Source organism: Tursiops truncatus, chromosome 6 (genome assembly GCF_011762595.2).
Source record: "Tursiops truncatus isolate mTurTru1 chromosome 6, mTurTru1.mat.Y, whole genome shotgun sequence".
NCBI classification, from domain to species: domain Eukaryota; kingdom Metazoa; phylum Chordata; class Mammalia; order Artiodactyla; family Delphinidae; genus Tursiops; species Tursiops truncatus.
The window spans coordinates 61,005,084-61,026,902 of record NC_047039.1 but is presented as its reverse complement, the minus strand read 5'-3'; the positions used below and the strand labels follow the sequence as shown (position 1 = coordinate 61,026,902).

Genomic DNA, 21,819 nt, shown 5'->3' with positions numbered 1-21,819 from the left:
AAAGTCCCCTACTATGATTGTGTTACAGTCAATTTCTCCTTTCATAGTTGTTAGCATTTGACTTATGTATTAAGGTGCTCCTATGTTGGGTGCATAAACATTTACAATTGTTATATCTTTTTCTTGGATTGATCCCTTGCTCGTTATGTAATAGTGTCCTTCTTTATCTCTTCTAACAGTCTTTATTTTAAAGACTATTTTATCTGATATGAGTATTGCTACTTCAGCTGTCTTTTGATTTCCATTTGCATGGAATATCTTTTTCCATCCCTTCACTTTCATTCTGTATGTGTCCCTAGGTCTGAAGTGGGTCTCTTGTAGATAGCATATATATGGGTCTTGTTTTTGTATCTATTCAGCCAGTCTATGTCTTTTGGTTGGAGCATTTAATCCATTTATTTATTTTTTTTTTTTTTGTGGTACGCGGGCCTCTCACTGTTGTAGCCTCTCCCGTTGTGGAGCACAGGCTCCAGACGCACAGGCCCAGTGGCCATGGCTCACGGGCCCAGCCGCTCCTTGGCATGTGGGATCTTCCTGGACCAGGGCACAAACCCGTGTCCCTTGCATCGGCAGGCGGACTCTCAACAACTGCGCCACCAAGGAAGCCCTCCATTTACATTTAAGGTAATTATCAATATGTATGTTCCTATTACCATTTTCTTAATTATTTTGGGTTTGTTTTTGTGGGTCTTTTTCTTCTCTTGTGTTTCCCACCTAGGGAAGTTTCTCTGGCATTTGTTGTAAAGCTGGTTTGGTGGTGCTGAATTCTCTTAGCTTTTGCTTGTCTGAAAAGTTTATGATTTCTTCGTCAAATCTGAATGAGATCCTTGCTGGGTAGAGTATTCTTGGTTGTACTTTTTTTTTTCTCTCGTCACTTTAAGTATATCCTGCCACTCCCTTCTGGTCTGCAGAGTTTCTGCTGAAAAGTCAGCTAATAATCTTATGGGGTGTCCTTTGTATGTTATTTTTTGTTTTTCCCTTTCTGCTTTTAATATTTTTTCTCTGAATTTAATTTTTGTTAGTTTGATTAATATGTGTCTAACGCTAGGTGTGTTTCTCCTAGGGTTTATCCTGTGTGGGTCTCTCTGTGCTTCCTGGACTTGGGTGACTATTTCCTTTCCCATGTTAGGGAAGTTTTCCACTATAATCTCTTCAAATATTTTCTCAGACCCTTTCTTTTTCTTTTTTATTTCTGGGACCCCTATAATTTGAATGTTGGTGCATTTAGTGTTGTTCCAGAGACCTCTGAGATTGTCTTCAATTCTTTTCATCCTTTTTTCTTTATTCTGCTCCTCAGCAGTTATTTCCACCATTTTGTCTTCCAGCTCACTTATTCGTTATTCTGCCTCAGTTATTCTGTTACTGATGCCTTCTAGTGTGTTTTTCATTTCAGTTATTGTGTTGTTCATCTGTTTGTTTGTTCTTTAGTTCTTCTAGATCTTTGTTAAAGATTTCCTGTATTTTCTCAATCAGTGCCTCCATTCCATTTCCAAGATTCTGGATCATCTTTACTAACATTACTCTGAATTCGTTTTCAGGTAGATTGTCTATTCCCTCTTCATTTATTTGGTCTTGCAGGTTTTTACCTTGCTCCTTCATCTGTGACATATTTTTTTGCAGTCTCATTTTTTCTTTTTTTTTTTTTGGATGAGTGGGATTGTGTTCCTGTCTTGCTGATTGTTTGGCCTTAGGCTCCCAACAGTGGAGTTTGTAGGCTGTTGGGTAGAGCTGTGTCTTGGTGCTGAGATGAGGACCTCTGGGAAACCTCACTCCGATGAATATTCCCTAGGGTCTGAGGTTCTCTGTTAGTCCAGTGGTTCGGACACAGAGCTCCCACTGCAGGAGCTTTGGCCTGACCCCCGGCAGTGCACTTGTGGGTTCCTCCCATCACCTTGGGTGTCAAGGTCCCCCACCAACATCCTGCAGGCGCCCTAGTTGTGGGGAGACATAAACTCCACGTCTTCCCACACCACCATCTTGACTCCACACCCCCAAAGTTGTCTTCTTAAAACACAGTTCAAATCATGTCATTTCTTTCCTCAACATCCTTCAGTAACTTACCTCTGCCAACATACTGAAGGACTCTGCATTGAAGGACTTCATATTATACAGCTCCACAGTCTTGTCTCTCTCACCATGAATCACAACAGACTGCAGACTCTTCCTTAACACTTCCATGCCCCAGGATTTGCCCCACTCTTAACTCTGGCTTGTAATGGACTTCTTAAGGAAATCCACCTCTGGGTTGAAAAGCTCAAAAACTCTCCACCTTTTCTGTTCCTCCAGTTCCTCTAGGTACCCACAACACTATATATTTTTATTATAACCCAGTATCTGCCTTATGTTATAATTAAGTCTTCCCTTCTTGTTAAATGCCTCCAGGACGGAAACCTCTCTTTTCAGCTCTAAGTCAGCACAGAGTATGTCAAAGTGCCCTGTGCCAAGCAAGGTAGGTCGGAATGCAGAATTCCAACTGACTATCAAAGTCGTTAAAGCTCATGGGTTTTGTTCACTCTCATATCTTCTGTTCCTTACTCTGGCAATTATTTTTCCTCTTCCAGTTTGACTTAGCAAACTACATAAAGAATAATCAGGGAAAAGTAATCCTTGCCTGTGTTTCCACCTCCCCTATCTGCTAGAAAAGGAAACACCCTATTTCAAGGAGGGCCCATATCATTTATGAGTCTAAGAAGCAATAAATTCCTCTTAAAATACTTCTTTTATTTTAAATGGTTAGTAATGCTTTTGCTGATCAGCATTTGGAGTGCTTTTGCACACACAGAACAATGTAGATGATGAAGTCAGTCACTGCCTACAGGAAGAAATAGACCACATTGTGTTCCCAGATACACAGATAGGAAATGGGCTTCTCAAGATCTTGTTTAAGGTAAAATATTTCTACAACTCCATAGGGGACTCTGTGTGACTACAATTTACATGCATTTTTTCTAAGTGCCTCTTTTGGTTGTTTTAGGATTTCTAATGACTCCCACTAAAATTTAAGTAATGAGTAATCGCTGAGAAAGCTACAGCCATCACTGTAGTAATGTATTTTCCAAACTAACACTGGATTTCAGGATCCCCACTAACTGCTACAGACTAAAGGCATCCACCTGATATGAAATTGGTTACGGTTAAAGGAAAGTACTGGTTTCATCCTTTTCCTCCTGTCATTTCCTAAAACAAAACTGCATTTTGCCCATTGTAGAACTTATTTGGAGCTCTTAAAGGGGCTTTTCAAGTTCTGTTCCTTTTAACTCCTGACAGAAACTGTAAATTGTATTTAATTTGTTTTAATGACTACTGTCCATCCAATGAGATAGTCTCTGTCATTTTCCTGAGGCTCTTTCACATCCTTTAACCAAACTCTGACACCAAAGGGAGCAAAAGCTTTACCCTAAATAAACTAGCTCATATTTAGTTTGGTTTAAGCGTAAGATAATACATTTGTGATGGGTTATAGTCTCTATTCAATACGTTTTGTCGCTCAAACATCTGAGTGTTTCAAACACTGGATTTTAAAAACACCTTGTCAGTCATCCTTGCCTTGGTCTTCATGAGTTCAATGTGTACAAAAAAGGCTATTAAAATAGCCTCTCACTGCCATTTTTAAGTATCTCCAGCCTCCTACAAAGCTTAGATCTCACAATTGGCTGGATTTTCTCAATAGCTGTTCTCCCCTCTGCTAACAGTATCTTCAGTCAAAACCAGCTATTTTAAGGGGACATATCCTTAAAGCTCAAAGGAGGGGCTTCTCTGGTGGCACAGTGGTTAAGAATCTGCCTGCCAATGCAGGGGACACGGGTTCGAGCCCTGGTCCGGGAAGATCCCACATGCTGCGGAGCAACTAAGCCTGTGTGCCACAACTACTGAGCCTGTGTGCCACAACTACTGAAGCCCACGCACCTAGAGCCTGCGCTCTGCAACAAGAGAAGCCACCGCAATGAGAGAACCGTGCACCACAACAAAGAGTAGCCCCCACTCACCGCAACTAGAGAAAAGCCCTCACGCAGCAATGAAGACCCAATGCAGCCAAAAATAAATAAATAAATAAATAAATAAATAAAATTAAAAATTAAAAAAAAATCAGTAGCCCTGAAAAAATTATTAAAAAAAAAAGCTCAAAGGACAGTTGTTTTAAAATAAATAAAAGAAAAGAAGAACTCAAAGGAAAATAATCTCATGGTAAAAAGAAGTACAGAAATAAAGAGATATATTGTTTATATGATTTAAAATTATAAATTTAATATAAAATATATAAGAATAGCTATATAAATATAAATACTCTCTCCCACACACAATCTCTCTCATTAAATCAAATTTGCACATATATGTGGGTGGTTAATAGACTCTCCCAAAGCCCATCTATAGATCTCTAAGGATGTTAAGAATTCCTGCACCAGAAGCATCCCTATTAAATCATGGACAAGAATACTTACTACCACCATTATAATTTAGCATTTCTTGGGAAGATACAGACAATTCAATAAGACATGAAACAAAACATTTAAATATTAAAACAGAGCTATCATTACTTATAGAATATGACAGTATAGTGAGAAAATACAAAATAAAGAACTGAAAATTAATTGACACTTATTACATGTCAGGTAATGCACTAGGCATAAGGGGTAAAAAAAATCAATAAGGTTCAATCAAGCCCTATGTAATTAACTCTACCAATAAAAAATAATTAGAAGATATGTGTAAATGAAGATTCCATTCACAATAACAATAACATCAACCACAACAAAACATAAAGTAATGTTAACAAGAAATGCATCAGATCAATTTGAGGAAAATTACAAATCACTTTGAGAAATAGAATTTTTTAAAAGACTGAATAGAGAATCATGCCATATTACTGATGAAGAAAACTAGCAATTATAAAGCAATTCCAATGAAGTTGGACAGTACAGACTGCTTTTTGAAAATTGGCAAAATGTTCCAAAGTTCATCGGGAAGGGTTGGAAGAGCTAAAATATTTTTGGAATAAAAAGATAAGGAATTTGCCCAAGCCCTAAATAAAAATGGTTCTAATGGTAAAATAATATTGGTACTGGCCAAAGATACAGAAAAATCACTGGAACAGATGAGTGATCTCAGATGGAGACACTCCTATAAAAAAGAACATAACGGGCTTCCCTGGTGGCACAGTAGTTGAGAGTCTGCCTGCCGATGCAGGGGACGCGGGTTCGCGCCCCGGTCCGGGAAGATCCCACATGCCGCGGAGCGGCTGGGCCCGTGAGCTAGTTCGGGGGTACATTAACTATGTAGAAAAAGGCCTTTTAGACCTTTATATTAATATCACACCATTCAGTAAATGTATATTTAATCAGAGATGGTTTAAAACATTAAGCATAATATGGTCATTTATATAAGCTAAGAAAATATAGGACAACTTTAGTGACAGAGAAATGAGAATTAAAAAAATAAAGATATACAGGGCTTCCCTGGTGGCGCAGTGGTTGAGAGTCCGCCTGCCGATGCAGAGGACACGGGTTCGTGCCCTGGTCCGGGAAGATCCCACATGCCACGGAGCGGCTGGGCCCGTGAGCCATGGCCGCTGAGCCTGCGCGTCCAGAGCCTGTGCTCCGCAACGGGAGAGGCCACAACAGTGAGAGGCCCGTGTACCCCAAAAAAAAAAAAAAAAGATATACAACTTTTCACCTATCAAATTGTGAAAGATTAAAAATTATGACGTTCAGTGCTGGTAAAGGTGAAGTAAGGTATCTCAAAGAATACTTTGGGAATATAAATTGGTACCATGTTTCTGGATGGTAGCTTGTCAACAAACACCAAGGCAGGTCCACTGATCCAGTAATTCCACTCCTAGAAATTTACACTGAGAACATCATCAGGGAAGTGATAAAAAAAAATTATAGTAGCCAAAGTTAGAATGAGCCTAAGGGTTGTTCATCAATAAATGAGTAATTATACAATGGAATATGATTTTTTAAAATCACACATTTGATTTGAAGATTTTTAATTAAATTTCTCCTAAAGTAATACTACATGAAAAATATGCAATTCAAAACTATGCTGTAAACATAATGAACTTAATTTGCTAATGCATACATACTTACATTCAACACAAAATTAGGGCAGGAATGGAGTTACAATTTATTTTATTCTTTGTATTTTTCAGTATTTTCCTAATTTCTACAATGAAAACAAATATGTATATATATTGTTTTCAGAGAGAAAAAAGCATTATTTAAATAAAGTAGTATCACAGACAATTCCAAACTTCAAAAAATAACTTAAATGAACTAATAAAGATCCACAATGATTCATGAAATCTGAATATACAGGCTTGAGTTTAGTGAATAGCTGTATACCAATATTGGTTTTTAGGTTTGACAAATGTAATAAAAAGTAATTTAGGTAATATTGGCCAGTAAGATGCAATTGGGAAAGTTCATGAACCTTAAAGTTCATTGTCAGTCCTCAAATAACCTTAGTCAGATAGTTGGCCTGCAGGGAAGTATCAGGCGCTTGTCTTTGGGGTTTTATCTCTGTATTATTTTTGCAATATTTCTGTAAATCTAAAATTGTTCCAAAATAAAAAGGTTACTTTAAGAAAAAAAAAAAGGCAGACTCATAATGGGTAAAGGAGGAGCATATTTGGGGACTTCCCTGGTGGTGCAGAAGTTAAGAATCCACCTTCCAGTGCAGGGGACGCAGGTTCGATCCCTGGTCAGGGAACTAGATCCCACATGCACGCTGCAAATAAGAGCTCGCGTGCCATAACTAAGGAGCCTGCCGGCTGCAACTAAGGAGCCCGCCTGCCGCAACTAAGACCCGGCGCAACAGAAAGAAAGGAAGGGAGGAAGGAAGGAAGGGAGGGAGAAAGGAAGCATATTTGGAAGATGGCCTTTTGCTTCTGAGGATATCGTCACCAAGGGGAGCCATGTTCACTTATAAATCAGCCCTTGGAACTCTCAGAAACAACAGAAAACTAGACCAGTTGGTTTTCTGTGGCAGAAATGGGGGTGATTTTATGTTTTCATGTGTTGGTTTCTTTTTTTATTGCTACAATAGTAAATGTAAATATATTTAAATTTTTGAAGTCCCTTGAAAACAAAATACTGGACTACCCTAGTATGACATTGCTTGGATTCTTTTCTCTTTTATCCAAGCAACGCTCCACATTCCTAACATGTGGAAATCATTCAACCTCTGTATTTCTCCAATGCTATTTCTAAACATAGCTTACTATCACAAAGCCCCAGATGTCATCCAGCAAACAAATTTACTCTGGTAAACACCAATGGGCCCTTATGGGTTTTCCATCTCCTACCTGTTCCCTACTTGCCTGCATAACACCTCCCCACAACCAAACATTCCAGGTACTTCATTAATGAAGACCCCACCACTCAGATCCTATCAATACCTCTTTGTTGCAAAAGCATAGGTAAGCAACACTTCAAGGATTCTACAAAAGTCAGAAACCTAAAAACTGAAACTACCAAAGGACCTTAGGTTACATGAGATCCAAGGGTCTCCAGTTTGCTCATTTCTAAGAAAAGCCAGATAACTGGTTGCAGAACCAGGAGTTCCCAATCCCCACTAGTACAGGCAGCACCCTCTACCTTCCCCTTCGCACATAAGGAATGGAAAACAGACCTTCTTCAGAAGAAACGCTGGGAGTTTCTCATCTAATCAAACTCCTCATTTCATGTGGAAGAAAATAAATGGAAGTTAAGTGTGGGGAGACTTAGGTGGGAGGGGTTAAAGTTAACCATATTCCCATTTTATTTACCTAGTTATTGACAACTCACCAACTCCTCACCCCCACAACACTACCCCTTCATCCTTAGGGCAGATTCAGACCAAAGTTAAATGGGGGCATAGTGTTATGCAAGAGTAACCCAAAGAACACAAGATAATGCTTAACCAAGGTGAAAGGGGCAGGGCCTGTTCAAACTTGTCTCTGTTCAAAATGGGGGGTGGAGGTAAGCAGCACCTTCCTGTCACTGTGACATGCAAACTATGAAAATATATTACTTAAATTTGCGGACTTTTGAGCCTTTCTGGGATAAGAAGTCATTTATTAATTTCAAGGAAAAAGGTAAATCTCCTCCTTTGCCATGCAAACCAAGGTGTAAAAAGGAAGAGAATGTGTATCAGAACTTAAAGGACCTACTTGAGCTCTTAACTGCTAAGTTATTTTCACCAGAAGGACTAATCCTTATTTGTTTAAGTCCTAGATTTACAAGAAGTGGGAAAATTCCATGGGGGGGTAGAAATATAGAAGAGGGGGAACTGGGAGGTTGTACAGAAAATGGCAGTGACCCCTAGCCTTCTATCCCTCAGGTCAAGTCCCCAGACCCCACAGCCAACCAGCTATTTGATTAAGGCCATTAAAAGACTGATACTGAACTTGAAGGTGCTTTCCAAGCCCATCTTATTAGTCGAGCACCTGCTCCATTTACTCAGCATTCTGGAAGCATGAAGCTCAAGAAATACTTTCAGTTCATTAATCGCCTAAAATCAATCTTTTTTTCTCCATGTCCTTCTATGTGGAGCTTCAATGTCCAATACAGTAGCCACTAGTACATGTGGTTCTTAAGCAATGAAATGGAGCTCGTCCAAATTGAGATGTGCTCTAAGTATAAAATATACACCAGATTTCAAAGACTTAGTAAGAAAAAAAGAATGTAAAATATCTCATTAATCTCTTTTTATTCTGATTACATATTGGGATGATAATGTTTTGAATATATCTGGTTAACTAAAATATATTATTAAAATTACCTTCACTATTTGATTTTTTACTTTTTCATGTGCCTACTAAAACATTTTTAAATTACTTCTGTGGCTCATGTTTGTGGCTACCACATTATTTCTACACAGCAGTGCTGCTCTGGAGATAATGTGGTCCTAGTATTAGAGACACTTAAACCCAAGCAGCGAACACAGGCTAAGTTTTCTGAATTTTATGGAATTCTAGAAAACTGATGAGGGAACTGAGTCCTGGTTAACTCATCCCAGGGTAAAACTCATTTATAGAGATCATCTGTGTCCCATCCACAAGTTCAACACAGAAAATATCAAAAAGCTTTGATGCTCAATTCAGGTCTGGGGTAGATACCCACAATTCAATGTGAGTACCTCTTTCCTTTGGGGATATGTGAGAGTGAGACATGGGGCTTGAGGACGCTGCTGTGATGGAAGCAATGAAGAGGAGATACGGGGATGGAGGAGAAGGGATGAAAGAGAGGCGGGAGGGGGAAGAAGAGAGAAGGAGGAGGGGTAGATTGAGATGAAAAGAGAACAGAGGAGATGGTGAAATGAAAAGATGGAGATTAAGAGATAGGGAAGAATATCTCTATGGTGGGAAAAAACCAAACACCCTTCCCACTACTCAGAGTAATTCTGAAGACTAAAACTGAGAAGGCTGGTATCAAGAATAAAATGACAAGTAACCAAGGAGATAATTCAAGAGGGTCAACCCACTCAGCAAAAAAAGGCACAAAAGTGAAGGTAAAAGATACATCTCTGGCATTCTGAGCCCTTAGAATACCCCTGAGCAAAACGGACAAAGACACATTACATTCCCTCATTTCTCTGCCTTTCACCTTTGTCAATGACCATAAACCCACAATTTCACTAAGCGCAATTCCCATTTCAGAAAGTTTTAAATCACATGGCTCTGCTCATGAACCTGTGAAATGGATCTTTTTCACTTTCTTCTCTTGAATCTCACACACACACACACAAAAAGCACCATGCTCCTCCTATGAACAGATATGAATTTCTTAAGGTTTTAAGGGCCAAATATAATACATCATAACTAAGTGTATCCTCTAATATTATCTCCAGAAACGGCTCTCCACCAATCCAGCTGATCCCCATGTTATAAAGGGCTGTGCTCTGAAAGTTCACATGTAAGGTAGTTGTCTAGTGCTCAAAATACATTGCCATGGAGAGGAAAATAAAACAGAAATGAATGGTTAGGGGAGAGACCCAGGCTAGTCTGAAAAGTCTCTCTAACCAATAAATCTGAACCTGGTTCTAGGAGCTGTGGCACAGAGCTCAAGGGGGAGAAAGAGGAAAAAGGGACAGAAAATGCTGTCACTCTTTCCTGGGTGAGAGGTAACACTGGCCACCCATAAGCAGGGTTGTTGGCACAGCTGTAATATAAGAATGTTCATCAATACCTGTTAATTTTGCAAATTCACCCAGTCATTCACAGGAATGCCTCACAGAATGCTAAGCGGCGTGGACTTAGGTGAGATGCTGGGAATCAAACAGGCCAAGCTGGAGATGGCAGCAGAATGGTTCCCTCTCTCCTTTTCTTCTTGCTAGAAGCCAAAAAGGCTAAACCAGAGGTTCTCAAAATCTATCAGTTCCTGGTGTCTTGGTAATTTTTTTCATGGCTCCCCTGAGCCAAGAGAGATACCTAGCAGTTCCATCTGTTAAATAGGTAGCTCCAAACAACTTAATAAGTACTTATGTTCTAACAACTTGGTAGTCATTCACAAACTAGAAATAAATTGATATGAAAGTAATGTTTTTATTTCATTCTTAAATAACCACGATTTTTAATAAGATGTGTATGCTGCTGGCACTGCACAGCTTCTCAAACTCTGAAATGAGTTTGAACCCCCCCACCCCATTTCCTGCTCCACATTTTTATACAGTACTGTTTTTTTAGGGCACTGAACCCCAGGAGCCCAGCTTTGCAAAGATATGACATCATTAAAAAGTAATGCAGTGATCTAATATTGAAACTATGAACTACCTTGAACCAGTAGTTCACAGAGTAACTGACAGATGTTTATTTCTGTCTTCCTTAAAAAAAAAAAATTAATCCCACAGCCTCCCAGTGAATTCCCTGTGTCATCCCAGGGCACCTCAGAGAACTGTTTGAGAAACTGCAAGGCTGGGCTTTTCCTACTGCAACCAACTGAGAGTATCCTTGCTGGTTAACATCTCAAAGAAAGGGAAAAAGATCTGTATGGCCCAGACTGAAATGGCCTGAAGTAACCTCTGGTCTGTTCTATTAAAAGTGTTCTACATTCAAGCCACAGCAGCCTTTGGGTAACTGATAAACCCCAGGGTGACTCAGAGAGACTCTGCAGACTCAGAAACAGGGAGGACAGGGTGTGCAGTATTAATGGATCGATCACTTCTTTAACTACTTCATTCTACTGTATAATGTAGGACATTGTCTAGAACTATGGTGCTTTATAAACTTCATTAATTAACATGTGAGGTAAATGTTCAGTCAATATTACAGACTGTTAGCTGAGAGAAAGCCACGTACATGTTTTATTATAATCATATGATTTTGTCCCTGATAAAACTAAAAACTAAAGTCTAATGGAAGCAACCTAAGTGTCCTTCAACTGATGAATGGATAAAGAAGATGTGGCATATATATATACAATGGAATATTACTCAGCCATAAAAGGAAACAAAATTGAGTTATTTGTAGTGAGGTGGATGGACATAGAGTCTGTCATACAGAGTAAAGTAAGTCAGAAAGAGAAAAACAAATACCATATGCTAACACATATATATGCAATCTAAAAAACAAAAAAAATGGTTCTGAAGAACCTAGGGGCAGGACAGGAATAAAGACGCAGACAGAGAGAATGGACTTGAGGACCCGGGGAGGGGGAAGGGTAAGCTGGGATGAAGTGAGAGAGTGGCATGGACAATATACACTACCAAATGTAAAATAGATAGCTAGTGGGAAGCAGCCTCTAGAGGGGTGGGATAGGGAGAGTGGGAGGAAGACGCAAGAGGGAGGAGCTATGGGGATGTATGTATACGTATAGCTGATTCACTTTGTTATACAGCAGAAACTAACACACCATTGTAAAGCAATTATACTCCAATAAAGATGTTAAAAAAAAAACAACTAAAGTCTAAAATAAGCAAAGACTGCACTGAGACTACAAAAAGGAGGAAAGTCTGGCTTGTCAATTCATTCATTCATCCAGCATTCTACGGATGTTTTTAAGTTTCTATTATGTTCCAGACACAATGTATTTCACAGGAAACATAGCAGTGAAAAAGCCAGACACAACAACGTGGACTTTGTCCTCTTGTCAAGGCCAACAGTGGCCTCCATCTTCTCCAATTCAATAGAGAATTTTCAGGTTTCATCTTTCCCAACCTCTTAGCAACATGTGACCAAGTTAATCACTCCTTTCTTCACACATTTTGTTCATTTGGTTTCCAGGACATCTTCTATCTTTGTGTTCCTCTTACCCCACTGATTGTAACTTATCAGTTTCTCCCTCTTCTCAGCCTCCAATGTTGGTTGCCCCAAGGCTCAGTTCTTGGCTGTTTTCTCCATCCTCACTCTCCTCCTGGGAAGTCCCTTGTAGTCCCATGACATCAAATATCTTCTCTATACTGTTAACTCCCACATTTCTATCTCTAGCTCCCACTTCACTCCAGAGAGCCAGACTTATATATCCAACTATGTACCTGACATCCTCACTTGAAGGACTAAACAGGTATCACAAATATAATATGTTCAAAATAAAATCCTGATCTCCTACCCTCAAACTCAATTTTTTTCCACATAGGGTAATGGTACTGCCATTCACTACATGCTCAGGAAAAACACCTAGAGTTCTTCCTTGATTCTTCCTTTTCTTATCATCACATCCAATCCTTCAGCAAGTCCTGTCATCAAAACCCATCTCAGATCTGAACCCTCCATCCATTTCACTGGGGCTGCTGCAATAACCTAACTGGTTTTCCTGTTTCCACTCTTTCCCTCCCACCCAGTCTATTCTCAACACAGTAACCAGAACCTCCTCTTTATAAGTTAGATAATATCAGTTCTCTACTTAAAGCCCTTCAAAGGAGTTCCCATCACACTTAAAATCTCTGAACTCCCTATTTCAGTCTCTAAGGACCTAAATGATCTGGCTAAACCAGAATCACATCAAGTCCGATACACTTGCTTTTATCTCTTCCAGGAACACTCTTCCTTAGATCTTCAGATGGCTTACTCCCCACTTAAATCAGAAGCTCTCTCTGGACATCCATTCTAAAATATTATCCCCATCCCTCTGAGCCCCATTATTCTGCTTTGCTTCTCTCTATTGTACTTATCACCCTATGAAAATATATCTTAGGTATTTACTTGTTGATTGCTGTTCCCATTAGAATATAAGGTGAGACTTTTTCTTGTTCACATGGGCATACAATGGGCTCTCAAATTCTTAGTGAAAAAACAATCTTCTGTCCTCACAGAGTTTATATCTGGTGAAAGATGACAAGGCAAAGACTTTCAGCTCAAAAGACCTGGTTATTTGGTCTAAAGTCTGTTGTTTACTGTGCTAATTTCACACTATGCTACTTAACATATTAGCATGTCTTATGTATCAATAATTATGTGAAATTCTGAACATATATTATCTTAATTTTCTAAGTTTCTATGAGGTACGTACAAATGTTGTCACTTGCTCAAGGTCCCAGAGGTGATCCTAGGGAGAGTTTAGATTCAATCTCAGGTCTATCATACTCCTGGTCTACACCCTTAACCAATATGCTACGCTATGTACTGCTTCTATATGTCATTACCTGTAAAATGGAGGGATTGAGCTAGAATGACCTCTAATGTTTCAAGTCTACCTCCTATCACAAGAAAAAAAATGCTGTCACTTGTACTGCTTGAAATTTAATTTCTATGTTAAATCACAAGAACTCATTTACCCAAATACAATTAACTGAAGAAAACTGACCATAGGCAAATGCAGAGACATGCACATACAGAGATCACATGCCATGTTATGGTGATGAGGCATCAAATAAGACATTTGTCATACTACTTCATCACCCATATTACCCACATTATGAATTCCTCTCCTCTAAAGATTATAAATTTAAATAAGAACTAGAGGTGACAAGTTCACAGCCTGGAGTAAACCAAAGCCAAATACTTCAGTAAAACACATTCATCCTGGCTCTTCATCTGTCACCAGGAAAATCAGCTGCCTGGCTTATGCAGAAAGAACCAAACCAACTTCTTGCCTCAAACTTCCATTAACTCCTGACTGTGCAGGATGGAGTGCCTCAGATGGGTCCCTCCTACAGCTTGACAGAGCTCCAGGAAAATTCTCTAGGATCCTCTAGCTCAATTCTAGAAGAGCACAAGACCTAAGAACAGGTACCACAAGTTCGAGATGCAGTAAAGTGACTTCGCTTCTTTCTTCTACTGCAATATAAATTAGGAATAGCCCATATGTGTACCCTATCAAGAGGCCACTCATTCTCACTGCCCAGGCTATCTAGCATATCTACAACTATAGGCATATATTTTATACACACACACACACACACACACTCCCTCCTTATCAGCCTTGTGGTTCTTGAGTGTATATGGGATGGACATCATCCATTATGATAATGATGCATTTATTTCACTGCATTATAAATAGTAAAAAAATATATTTCACTGCAACATTATAAATAGTAAAAAAAATATCCTGACACAATTCAAAGATTACAAAGAATTATTTGGAAAACAAACTACGTATCTGTATTCAATTTTATTACTAAATATGAGCCAAAATTATTCTTTTGTTCTAAATTTACCAAAACAACGTCAACTGTGACACTTGGCAACACTTAGAACCTAATTTGAAATCACTTTTGACTCTAAATAAACCCATTAATTTTATAGAACTGCTGATAAGTGCTACATGCTACAATACAACCCATTTATGTAAAGGCTTTGAAGACTCAGCTCTTTCATAAAAATCAAGGCTTTGGAAAATGTGGGTGGGAGAGAAGGAAATGGAAAAAAAAGAGAATGCTTAAGGGTAAAAGGGAATGTCACTGCTTGGAGAATAAGAGAAAAGCTTTCCCCACACATATACACCCACTCTACACACACCCATGTTCCCTCCATAACCTTAGGATAAGGTTTATTAAGCCAACACAACTCATCTCCCATCTTCTTTTTTTTTTTTTTATAAATGGAATCATGCATCACATGTGAACTTCTATGTCTGGCTTCATTTACTTAGCATCGGGTTTTCACAGGTCACCGTGAGTTGGAGATATTTTTAAATTTATTTATTTATTTATTTTTGGCTGTGTTGCGTCTTCGTTTCTGTGCAAGGGCTTTCTCTAGCTGTGGCAAGTGGAGGCCACTCTTCATCGCAGTGCGCGGGCCTCTCACTATCACGGCCTCTCTTGTTGCAGAGCACATGCTCCAGACGCGCAGGCTCAACAATTGTGGCTCACGGGCCCAGTTGCTCCTCAGCATGTGGGATCTTCCCAGACCAGGGCTCGAACCTGTGTCCCCTGCATTGGCACGCAGATTCTCAACCACCGCGCTACCAGGGAAGCCCCTCATCGCCCATCTTCTAATCTGAGAACACTTTTGCTAGATTTTTCTAGTTTGTGGGCATTTTTCAGTCTCTGGACTCTAGCTCTCCAGTGTTTGGATCAAAGATAAGTCTGTAGATGAGCTATCTATAAATAGATAGATAGCTTAACCACTGCGGATTCTTAACCACTGCACCACCAGGGAAACTGGGAAAGTAGACAGTCCCTTAGGAGCAAGGGAAGCTAGCAGAAGAGACCATCCTCTCTTGGCTAAAGCTCCAGAGATGAAATTACTTCTAAGCAGTGTTTTGAAAGTTCCCGGCAAGACTGACTTCTACTGCAGAAAAATAGAAATTCAGCAAAAAATGGGAATTAAAACAACGGTCAACCCATACTGCCCAAATGTCTGAATAAAATGAGTCCTTACTCTATTTGTACTTGACAATCTCTGTCTACTTAGCTATCAATCACACTACCCCTACCAAGTTTATGTCTGACACATATTAGGAAACTGACAGCTAACTCACCCTGCAAGCCAGGCTTCACCTCTAGCTCCCAATTCCTAAAAAGTAACGACTTTTACAAATCATAAAACAATGATAGGTAGAAAAAAATCTCTAAAATAATTTTATTCGACCTCTTCATTTTACAAAGAGCCCAAATTGCTAGGATGACTCTCATAAAATCTCTAAGAAAATTATTGGAAGACTTAGGTTTTGAACCTCATTCTCCCAATCCCCAAGCCAGCATTCCAGGTTTTGAACCTCATTCTCCCAATCCCCAAGCCAGCATTCCTACTAAACTACATCATTGCTGAAGAAATGAATTGATTTGCTATCCATCCATAGACAAATAAGAACACAGGTTTTATAGATATAAATTGCCAATATGGCTTAGTAGTTAAGATCATGTACTCTAGAGTCAAACTGGCTGGTTTACATCTTAACTTTGCACTTACTAGTTGTGTGACCTTGGACAAGTTATTCAACCATACCTCAGTTTCCTCACCTATAAAATACGAGGAATAATAATAACAACAACTAGCATGATGGCCCCCACCTCACTGGGTCTGGGGGCAACTTAAATATGTCCCAATAATACACTTTTTAAAAATCAGATATCAAGCACATATAATATCTACCACATCATAAGTGTTATGTAAGTATTAGATATCATTATTCTTTCCAATCTTGTTAAGACTGTAAACAAATCACGAAAAGGAGGTTAAGGTCTCACTTTGCTTTATTTCTCTGGGCTTGTTCTGAACACTGTCAAATATGCAAGCTTGTCTTGATACAAACAGTTTGAAAGAAATGCAATAGTATGGCTTAGTGGCTTATGCCTAGACCTAACCAGTGTAATTATTCTAGGTAATTTAAGGACAAGAATAAAAGGAGGAAATGTCCCACCAGTGTTTAGATCTAATCCATGACTTTTGTTTTGAGAATCATTATTGATTTGACATCTTTGTAGAGTACTCCAGGGTCTGTAGTGATGCTTCACAGAGTGTAGGAGTCCATACTTGTTGGTTTGATTCTGTAAGAGCCACTGGAAGGGAAGTGTGTCCCAGCTCTCCAAAGTACCAGCACCAGCTGGGCAGCACCTCCTCAGAGGTCTGGGTCCCAGCCCTGTGGGCTCTTCCTCTGAATTTCTAGGTTCTGGTAACTGTGAATTTCTTCCTTTTGATCTTCCAGCCCTAAGATGGTAGCTGCTTTCTACAATTATTATCTATGTGTTACCTCAGAGTTCTGTTTGTTTCCCCTTTTCAGTCCTTCAATATCTGTTTAACCTGTTAATTTCTGATATTAGATTATCTCTGTTCAAATAGCTGAAGTGGTTTCTCTTTTCCTGACTGGGCCATGGCTGATACATCATTGGATGGACATTTAGGCCCAGCTTCCTCACACTACACAAATCACCCCTTATCATTATAATCGACAGAGAACGCAACACCAATCCTTTACCTGAAACATGTTAAAACACCCTGTGTCCCTCAAAGGGAGCTCTTCTTAATGTCTAATTTCAACTTATCCACTTGAGATATGAGATCTCCTCTTAGCTTATCGTCTCCTCTTGTCAATGTAAACTAAAGATATACTCCCTGGGATATAAAGGTATCTATGTATGAAGATATATTTCCACTGTATAAAACAATGGAGGAGGGCTTCCCTGGTGGCACAGTGGTTGAGAATCTGCCTGCTAATGCAGGGGACGCGGGTTCGAGCCCTGGTCTGGGAAGATCCCACATGCCACGGAGCAACTAGACCCGTGAGCCACAACTACTGAGCCTGCACGTCTGGAGCCTGTGCTCTGCAACAAGAGAGGCCGCGATAGTGAGTGGTCCCCGCTTGCCACAACTAGAGAAAGCCCTCACACAGAAACAAAGACCCAACACAGCCAAAAATAAACAAATGTGGGTTTTAAAGAAAAAAGAATATTATTTATTTAAAAAAAAAAAAAAACAATGGAGGAAAAAGTTGTCTCTGGGAACTTTTACTTATTAATAAAAAACTTTCTATAAAAATTGTAACATAAATAATATAGTTATATTAGCATATATAATATAAATAGTATATTATACAGTTCATATAATATATGTCATTTCAAAGCTTTATATACTTACATGTTATGAGTTACATATAAGTACATAAAGCCTGTGAAATTCATTTATTCTTGTTAATGAACTATTATTCATACAATCGCTTGTTTTTTAAAGTTTCTCCTTCTCTCTTCATATTTGATTGTGTTCATATTGATTTTCTTCATACTTATATGTATTGGTATGTATCATCTGGAAATTCTGGGGGCATTCTGGGCTGTTATCATTATCAGCATTCAGTGGTGAAGGCAGGGATGCCACACAGTCCCACACAATAAAAAACTATCCCATATGATTTTCAAGTGTCTCACCAGACATTCACATAGTAAAAACCTGTTTATAATCATCTGAGTTTAGAACTGAAGTCAATTTTATTTTCATAATTCTTATTTATACTAAATTATCTAAAATGAAGTTATAGTGCAAATCAAGTGCATTATTGTTTTGACAGAAATACTATGAAGTATTGTCTACCATTTCATGAAATCCTATCACTGAAAGCAAACAACTAGATATCTGAGCCACCAATACAACAAATACAATTCTAAATCATCAGAATTTTAGCTAATTCCACTTTTATGTGCAAGCTTATCTACTTCATTATGTCTTCTAGTATAGTTGTGCTGGAACATTTTCATATTTAAATGCATTTTATTTTATTATAAATTATTTTTCTTGTATTTCAGTTACGAAATTATATCCATTTTTAAAAATTAAATGTGTAGGTAGACAATACTGTCCATGAATTTTGTTTGAGAATAATAAAGGGGGCAATAAAAGTAGAGCTATGAAACACAGGTTTAGATGGAGATGGAGGGCAGGAAGAGAGAAGCAAAAGAATAGCTGGTGGGAACATGACACTGAGAAGAAAGACAGAGGGGTGCGGGTGAGTCCTGACAACAAGCCACAGAAGGTACTTGGCTACTTGGTGAATGCTTAAATATGAACTGTCTTTGTTTAATCCTTTTTTTCTAGGTAATAATGCCACACCAGTGTTTGTCATAGCTTGAAGGAATTAGCCAGATGCACGGAAGGAACAGAGACACTGGAGTAAGACAGACCTGCATTCAAACACTGGTTCTGCCTCTTATAAGTCATGTAAACTTGGGCAAATAATTCCACTTCTCTGAATGTCTATTTCCACTTTTGTAAAATGGAGGTAATAACAAAGGCCTTACAATTTGGCTCTGCTGAATCTTAGAGCCTGTCACCATGTCTGGCATATCATGGGCCCTCAACAGAGGTTAATTCCACCAATCAGCTATAAAAAAGAATAAAATAATGCCATTTGCAGCAACATAGATACAACCAGAGATTATCATAAGTAAAGTAAGTGAGAAAGACAAGGACAAATGCCATATGATATCAATTATATGTAGAATCTAAAATGTGACACAAATGAACCTGTCTATGAAACAGAAACAGAATCAGGGACATAATAGACTGGTGGTTGCCAAGGGGGAGGGGGTGGGGGAAAGGTGGATTGGGAGTTTGGGATTAGCAGATGCAAACTGGTATATATAGAATGGATAAACAAAAAGGTCCTACTGTATAGCACAGTGAACTATATTCAATATCCTGTGGTAAACCATAATGGAAAAGAATATGCAAAAGAATGTATATATGTATAACTGAGTCACTTTGCTGTACAGCATTGTAATTCAATAAGGGAGGAACTTCAACATGGCAGAAGAGTTAAGATGCAGAGATCACCTTCCTCCCCACAAATACATCAGAAATACATCTACATGTGTAATAACTCCTACGGAACACCTACTGAATGCTGGCAGAAGACCTCAGACCTCCCAAAAGGCAAGAACTCTCCCACGAACCTGGGTAGGGCAAAAAAAAAAAAAAAGAAAAAACAGAGACAAAAGAATAGGGACGGGACCTGCACCAGTGGAAGGGAGCTGTGAAGGAGGAAAGGTTGCCACCCACTAGGAAGCCCCTCTGTGGGCGGAGACTGCGGGGAGCGGAGGCGGGGAGCTTCGGAGCCAAGCAGGAGAGCGCAGCAACAGGGGTGCGGAGGGCAAAGCCGAGAGATTATCTTGCAGAGGATCGGTGCCGACCAGCACTCATCAGCCCGAGAGACTTGTCTGCTCACCCGCTGGGGCGGGCGGGTCTGGGAGCTGAAGCTCGGGCTTCGTAGGTCGGATCCCAGGGAGAGGACTGGGGTTGGCGGCGAGAACACAGACTGAAGGGGGCTAGTGCGCCACAGCTAGCCAGAGGGAGTCCGGGAAAAAGTCTGGACCTGCCGAAGAGGCAAGAGACTTTTTCTTGCCTCTTTGTTTCCTGGTGCACGAGGAGACGGGATTAAGAGCGCCGCGTAAAGGAGCTCCAGCTACGGGCGCGAGCCGTGGCTATATCAGCGCGGACTCTAGAGACGGGCATGGGACGCTAAGGCTGCTGCTGCCGCCCCCAAGAAGCCTGTGTGCGAGCACAGGTCACTCTCCACACCTCCCTTCCCGGGAGCCTGTGCAGCCCGCCACTGCCAGGGTCCTGGGATACAGGGACAACATCCCCGGGGGAACGCACAGCATGCCTTAGGCTGGTGCAACATCATGCTGGCCTCTGCCGCCGCAGGCTCGGCCCGCATCCGTACCCCTCCCTCCCCGTGGCCTGAGTGAGCCAGAGCCCCCGAATCAGCTGCTCCTTTAACCCCGTCCTGTCTGAGCAAAGAACAGACGCCCTCCTGCGACCTACACTCAGAGATGGGTCCAAATCCAAAGCTGAACCCCGGGAGCTGTGTGAACAAAGAAGAGAAAGGGAAATCTCTCCCAGCAGCCTCAAAACAGCGGATTAAATCTCCACAATCAACTTCATGGACCCTGCATCTGTGGAATACCTGAATACACAACGAATCATCCCAAATTGAGGTGGACTTTGGGAGCAATGATATATATATACTTTTTGCCTGTTTCTCTTTTTGTGAGTGTGTATGTGTATGCTTCTGTGTGTGATTTTGTCTGTATAGCTTTGCTTTTACCATTTGTCCTAGGGTTCTGTCTGTCCGTTTTTTTTCTTTTTTTTATGATTACTTAAAAAAAATTTTTTCTTAATAATTATTTTTTATTTTATTTGACTTTTATTTTATCTTCTTTCTTTCTCTCTTTTTTTTCTCCCTTTTATTCTGAGCCGTGTGCAGGACAGGCTCTCGGTGCTCCAGCCAGGCATCAGGGCTGTGTCACTGAGGTGGGAAAGCCAAGTTCAGGACACTGGTCCAGAAGATACCTCCCAGCTCCACGTAATATCAAACGGCGAAAATCTCCCAGAGATCTCCATCTCAATGCCAAGACCCAGCTCCACTCAACGACCAGCAAGCTACAGTGCAGGACACCTTACACCAGACAACAAGCAAGACAGGAACACAACCCCATCCATTAGCAGAGAGGCTGCCTAAAATCACAATAAGGTCACAGACACCCCAAAACACATGACCAGACGTGGACCTGCCCAACAAAGACAAGATCCAGCCTCATCCACCAGAACACAGGCACTAGTCCCCTCCACCAGGAAGCCTACACAACCCACTGAACCAACCTTAGCCACTGGGGACAGACACCAAAAACAACGGGAACAACGAACCTGCAGCCTGTGAAAAGGAGACGCCAAACACAGTAAGATAAGAAAAATGAGAAGACAGAGAAACAACAGCAGATGAAGGAGTAAGGCAATAACCCACCAGACCTAACAATGAAGAGGAAATAGGCAGTCTACCTGAAAAAGAATTCAGAATAATGATAATAAATATGATCCAAAATCTTGGAAATAGAATGGAGAAAAAACAAGAAACGTTTAACAAGGACCTAGAAGAACTAAAGAGCAAACAAACAGTGATGAACAACAAAATAAATGAAATTAAAAATTCTCTGGAAGGGATCAATAGCAGAATAACTGAGGCAGAAGAACGG

The 21,819-nt window shown here is 40.0% G+C and overlaps 1 protein-coding gene across 5 annotated transcripts in view; it reads right to left on the bottom strand.

Moving 5' to 3' along the window:
- Window positions 1-21,819, bottom strand: part of GLIS3 (GLIS family zinc finger 3) — a 507,224-nt gene that overhangs the window by 454,033 nt on the left and 31,372 nt on the right. The window lies entirely within an intron of this gene.